The sequence below is a fragment of the Salmo salar genome, chromosome ssa22 (assembly GCF_905237065.1).
Source record: "Salmo salar chromosome ssa22, Ssal_v3.1, whole genome shotgun sequence".
NCBI lineage: Eukaryota > Metazoa > Chordata > Actinopteri > Salmoniformes > Salmonidae > Salmo > Salmo salar.
In genome coordinates, this window is record NC_059463.1 from 17,884,646 (window position 1) to 17,890,773 (window position 6,128).

Consider the following 6,128-nt stretch of genomic DNA (forward strand, 5'->3'; position numbering starts at 1 on the left):
CCATCTGTTATTTCCACTCAGGGCCTGCTGTCAGTCTCCTCTTTCGCTAGCTAATGTATTTCTATCTTTCTTTCCTCAGCAAGTCTACCTTTCTCCCACAACTGCTACAATCATGAAGTACAGTGTACAGTCAGCAAGCAGTTTAGCAGTTACCCCCGGCGAACCCTGGTTGCAATACATTAATTAAAACCTAAAGCTTACCTTGACTTGGAAGAGTTCCAGTGTTGGATAGCCATATCCAGCTAGCTAACATAGCACCCCTCTCTGTTTGAGTAGGCTAAACTAGCTAGCTGCATTCGCTAGCTAAGTGAAAGTGAAAAATAAAATACAATGAAATATAGCTAGCTGTCTTTCTTGCTTCTCCTAAATAAATTTTTTCAAAACTGTATTTTTCTCTTTCTAATGAGTCAACTACTCACCACATTGGGTACTAGATTCATTGTCTGATCCTTTGATTGGGTGGACAACATGTCAGTTCATGCTGCAAGAGCTCTGATAGGTTGGAAGACGTCCTCTGGACGTTGTCTTAATTTCTGAGTAAGTCTATGGAACGGGGTGAGAACCATGAGCCTCCTAGGTTTTGTATTGAAGTCAATGTACCCAAAGGAGGACGGAAACTAGCTGTCCACCAGCAACAACATGGTGCTACCCTACAGAGTGCTATTGAGGCTACTGTAGACCTTCATTGCAAATCTGTGTTTTAATCAATTATTTAGTGACGTGAATATATTTAATATAGTTCTATCTACAAATTATTACTTTTTTTTTTTTTTACTATTTTTATTTGTATGAAATTCACTGAGGATGGTCCTCCCCTTCCTCTGAGGAGCCTAAACTGCTGTACATTAGATACATATTGGCTTGTAGAAAACCAGTAGGGTCAGTAGGGTCTCTACTAACCAGATAGCACTTATTTCTCCACCCCCTCCAGTGTTGGAATGCTTAGCTAGCTACCTACTAACTTTGGATGCTTATTTTGTAAGGCAGATATCTACAGATGTGTCTGAAGATGGAAGAAAAGCAAGTGCACCAAAACCATCCCCATGGGTTTGGTGTAGACTATTTTTGCCACATACCCCAAGCAAACCTGCAGAACACAAGTTACCCCCACTGCAACAGAGGAGCAAACTCGCCCCACGTCAGAAAGTACCCTGGGCCTCATTTATAGCCTCATTTATAGCCGCTTCCTAAGTGTAACACTAAACATCTGCATGCACCATTTCTGAAAACACACAAAAATATAGAGATTTGTCAACTTGGAGCACGCCATACATACGCTTGTTTCCGGTCATGCTAGAAAGGATCAAGCTTTTGTCATATTAACGTCAAAAGTTCAAATGTTTAGCATTTTAACCCTAACTTTTTTCCTAACCTTAACTTAATTCTCTTAACCTGCTGCGTAGGGTTCTCCTAACCTGCTATGAAACGTCTAATCTGATGTTAATTTGACAAAAACTGGATTACCCTTCTAGCCATGACCATGTTTCCCCATTATAAATCAGACCTGTCGTTAAAGTTGGAGATTTCCGAGTTCCCAGTTGTTGTGAACACAGCGTCTAGAACTGTGAGCCAAGTGTGCAATGAGTCCAACACTCCTAACTGGGAAACTGTTACCCAGGGCCTCTGTTGGATAATGAACATAACACTGAAATACATCAGCTACTTTACATTTGTGTATGTGTAAATATGTATTGGTATATTCTGTCAATAACAATTTATTTATTCTGTATTATGTTGCTCAGTAGCCACCTTCTGGACTCCGTCTGACCTGCACAACCTGGTTAAGAGGGACAAGTGTAGCACATGGATGTGTGAAACTTCAGAAGGCTGGTCACGTGTGCTAGCAAGGCAGAGGTCCTAAGTTCACGCTAGGTACGGGCTGAATCAGGAGGAAGTGGTACTCGCTAAGCAAAGCAGTGTGATGTCCTTTACACAAACATGCATCCAGCACCAGCAGAAACCTGAGTTGTTTGCCCAGGTGTGTAAATCTGTGAGGGTCACAGCTAAATACACACACACACACACACACACACACACACATATGTGTTGGGAGCAGGTCCCAGGGGAATGAACACCCAACTGAACTCTTTCCAGAAGCTGTTGATCCCACACTGCCTGAGGGCTGATAACATGACTCACAACCTGCAGGTCTTTGTGTCTGCTCAGCTGGGTCAGCGCTTCATAAAGCCACAGGTGGTGTACCAGCACTGTTTCACATTTGCCTTTCCGGACAGTGAAGACATCGAAGTTGCATTTTCCTCATTGCCACTGTCAATGCCATCTATGGTTTATATTTGGTTTGGCCTGTATCCATCTCAGTGTAAACACTTTGCTACCAGGTTTATTCTAAAGCCATTTGGTTTAAATATTTACAATCACTGCAGAGCTCATCAGATTTTTTTTCTCCAATGTAGCTCACCTCATTGTTTATTTGATGTTTCTCAAACACCCTTCTGTACTGTACCTCTCTCCTTCCTCCATTCCTCCCTCCCTACCGCCCTCCCTCTTTCCTTCCTTCCATCTCTCCCTCAGGCTTCAGATAGGTCTGCCTCTACCCTGGTACTGACCCAGCCTCTGACCTCTTAAATTTGCTGACGTCATCAAGTTCTACAAGATGAGTGCCATCTCCCTGGGCCAGGGGCAGGTCAGCAGGGCCTGGGGAATGCCTGGAAAAATTCACTATTCACACCCAAGGGACAGCCCACTATAAATCAGTCCTCTCAATGAGAACTCTCATTTGTTATGCTAAGAATAGCTTAGTCTCCCCACCTCAGTGCTAATTAACAGTCTATTTCTAGCCAGAGGACTACTCTGTTTCCTGTATCCCCTACTAAAGAAATGCTACGTTCACCATCACTAAGAGTGCAAGCCAGTCTGAGAAATAACTGAGAAAGAGCTAGGCCCAGGCTCAAAGTCATGAGGTTTGAACCTAAGCCTGTCCATGTTGGTATCATCTGAGACCGCTGTGTAACTGGTCCTGTGTGTTGTGGTTGTGCGTCAGGGTCCCAGGGCTAAGGCCATGATACACAGTGCCATGGAGAGGGGCAAGTGGTTCTTCTTCCAGAATTGCCACCTGGCACCCAGCTGGTTGCCCTTCGTGGAGAAACTGATTGACAACATTGACCCAGATAAGGTGGGCTCACCTAGAAGAACACACACATACACAAAGCTGGAGATATACAGCACCAGTCAAAAGTTTGGACACACCTACTCATTCAAGTGTTTGTATTTATTTAATTTTTTCAATTTTCTACATTGTAGAATAATAGTGAAGAGATCAAAACTATGAAATAACACATATGGAATCATGTAGTAACCAAAAAAGTGTTTTAAAAAATCTAAATATATTTTATATTTGAGGTTCTTCGAAGTAGCCACCCTTTGCCTTGATGACAGCTTTGCACACTCTTGGCATGCTCTTAACCAGCTTCATGATGTCGTCACCTGGAATGCATTTCAATTAACAGGTGTGCCTTGTTAAAAGTTAATTTGTGGAATTTCTTTCCTTCTTAATACATTTGAGCCAATCAGTTGTGTTGTGACACGGTAGCGTTGGTATACAGAAGATAGCCCTATTTGGTAAAATACCAAGTCCATATTATGGCAAGAACAGCTCAAATAAGCAAAGAGAAATGACAGTCCATCATTACTTTAAGACATGAAGGTCAGTCAATACGGAAAATTTCAAGAAATTTGAGAGAAAAAAACAACATCAAGTGTTATGATAAACTGGCTCATGAGGACCGCCACAGGAAAGGAAGACCCAGAGTTACCTCTGCCACAGAGGTGAAGTTCATTAGAGTTACCAGCCTCAGAAATTGTAGCCCAAATAAGTTCAAGTAAAAGACACATCTCAACATCCACTGTTCAGAGGAGACTGCGTGAATCAGGCCTTCATGGTCGAATTGGTGCAAAGAAACCACGGCTAAAGGACTCCAATAAGAAGAAGAGACTTGCTTGGGCCAAGAAACACAAGCAATGGACATTAGACCAGTGGAAAATTGTCTTTTGGTCTAATGAGTCCAAATGTTAGATTTTTGGTTCCAACCTCTGTGTCTTTGTGAGACAGCTGTCATGAAGGCAAAGGGTGGCTATTTGAATAATTGTAAATATAAAATATATTTTGATTGGTTTCACACTTTTTTGGTTACTACATGATTCCATATGTGTTATTTCATAGTTTTGATTTCTTCACTATTATTCTATAATGTAGAAAATAGTAAAAAAAAAAATAAAAACTTGAATGAGTTGGTATTCTAAAACTTTTGACTGGTACTGTATTTCATGGAAAGAACAGGTGCTCATAATGTTTTGTACACTCAGTAAAGCAAGATGTAAGAACCTTTGTCACTCTTAAACCTGCCAACACCTCTTCAGGTACACTGGGATTTTCCTGTGTGGCTCACCAGCCTGCCCAGCAGCAAGTTCCCAGTGTCTATCCTCCAGAATGGCTATAAGATTACCATAGAGCCTCCCAGAGGCATCAAGGCTAACCTGTTGAAGACCTCCCTGAGCCTGAATGATGACTTCATCACTACCTGCATCAAGGTCTGGCTCCTCCTACATCCATACTATACTGTGTAATTCAAGTGAAAAACATCATATCCAGACACCTCACCTAACACTGTCCCCTGCTCCTCCTCTTCTCTCCTATCCAGGCTGCAGAGCTTAAGTCCCTGCTCCTGTCTCTGCCTGTTCCACGGGAATGCCATTGAGCTCAGGAAATTCGGCCCACTGGGGTTGAACATCCCAGATGAGTTCATTGACGGTGACCTGTGCATCTGTATCAGCCAGATCAAGATGTTCCTGGGGGAGTACCAGGACAAGGTGTGGAAGACACTCTCTCTCTCTCTTTTCTTCCCGCTTTTCCTTTGGTATTTCTCTTTTCATCTCACCTCTCCTTCTTTCTCTTTTGCCTACTCTCATGTCCTACCCTTTTATCTCTGGTCCTTTTGTGCTAGCTATTCTCCACTGCCCACTATTCATTCACTTCTCTCCTGTCTACAGTCCTGAAACATATCTCTCTTCTCTCCCTGTAACGCTTTACACGTCCTTGTCCTCTGTCTGACCCACACTGCACATATTCCAAATGGGTTCCTATTGTCATTGAAATGTCATTCTTATTACATACATTTGAACTATCAGCTGAAACAAATACCTCTAGCAAGAGTATGCATTTTTCTATGGTTCAGAGAGTCCTTATTTATGTTGTGTGTGTGTGTGTGTGTGTGTGTGTGTGTGTGTGTGTGTGTGTGTGTGTGTGTGTGTGTGTGTGTGTGTGTGTGTGTGTGTGTGTGTGTGTGTGTGTGTGTGTGTGTGTGTGTGTATGTGTGTGTCCTCTCTCACTGAAACTCTACCCCAGCAAGAAACCGGTTTTGAACTTGTCTTACTTATATTTGATGCTTATATAGCTCTTACTGTAGTCTGTTTTAGATGTTAGACTTTGCAAAGACCAACAGATTTGAGTTGAAGCTTAACAGAGAACATTTGTTACATTCTTCTTGTTAAAAAAACCTCATAGGAAATGCTCAGGATACCATTCTGTTGACATGCTAACATACCTTAACTAATCAGTTCGGTACATATCCCAAAACAAGGTCACGGCCCCACCAGCCCGCCACGGGGGGATGGGGGTGTTGAGTTATTGTGTGTTGTAAGTTTGAACGAATTAAGGCTGGGCTGGTAATGCATCTTGTTTGTCCCCTATCAGTTTTCAGGATGTGATGACTAAGTACCCAGTCCTGTATGAGGAGTCCAGGAGGTCATCAGGTCACCTAGCCCTGTCATAAATCACTGCCGAAGTCCCTAACATCTTGTCAGTGCCACATCTTCTTCTCCCACCATGAACCTCAAGCCAGTTCCAGTTACCATCCCAATCCTCCATATCAGAGAGCTCTTCTATAGTTATGGTATCTTTTTTCTCATGATAGGTGTAGTGAAGTGTGTTGTTTTACGGGGTCAGCCACAGTAGTACGGCGCCCCTGGAACAAATTGGGGTTAAGTGCCTTGCTCAAGGGCACATTGACAAATTGTAGCTTTTCGGCCCGGTTATTCAAACAAGCGATCTTTCGGTTACTGGCTCAAAGTTCTAACCGCTAGGCTACCTGCTGCCCCATATTCACCATTCT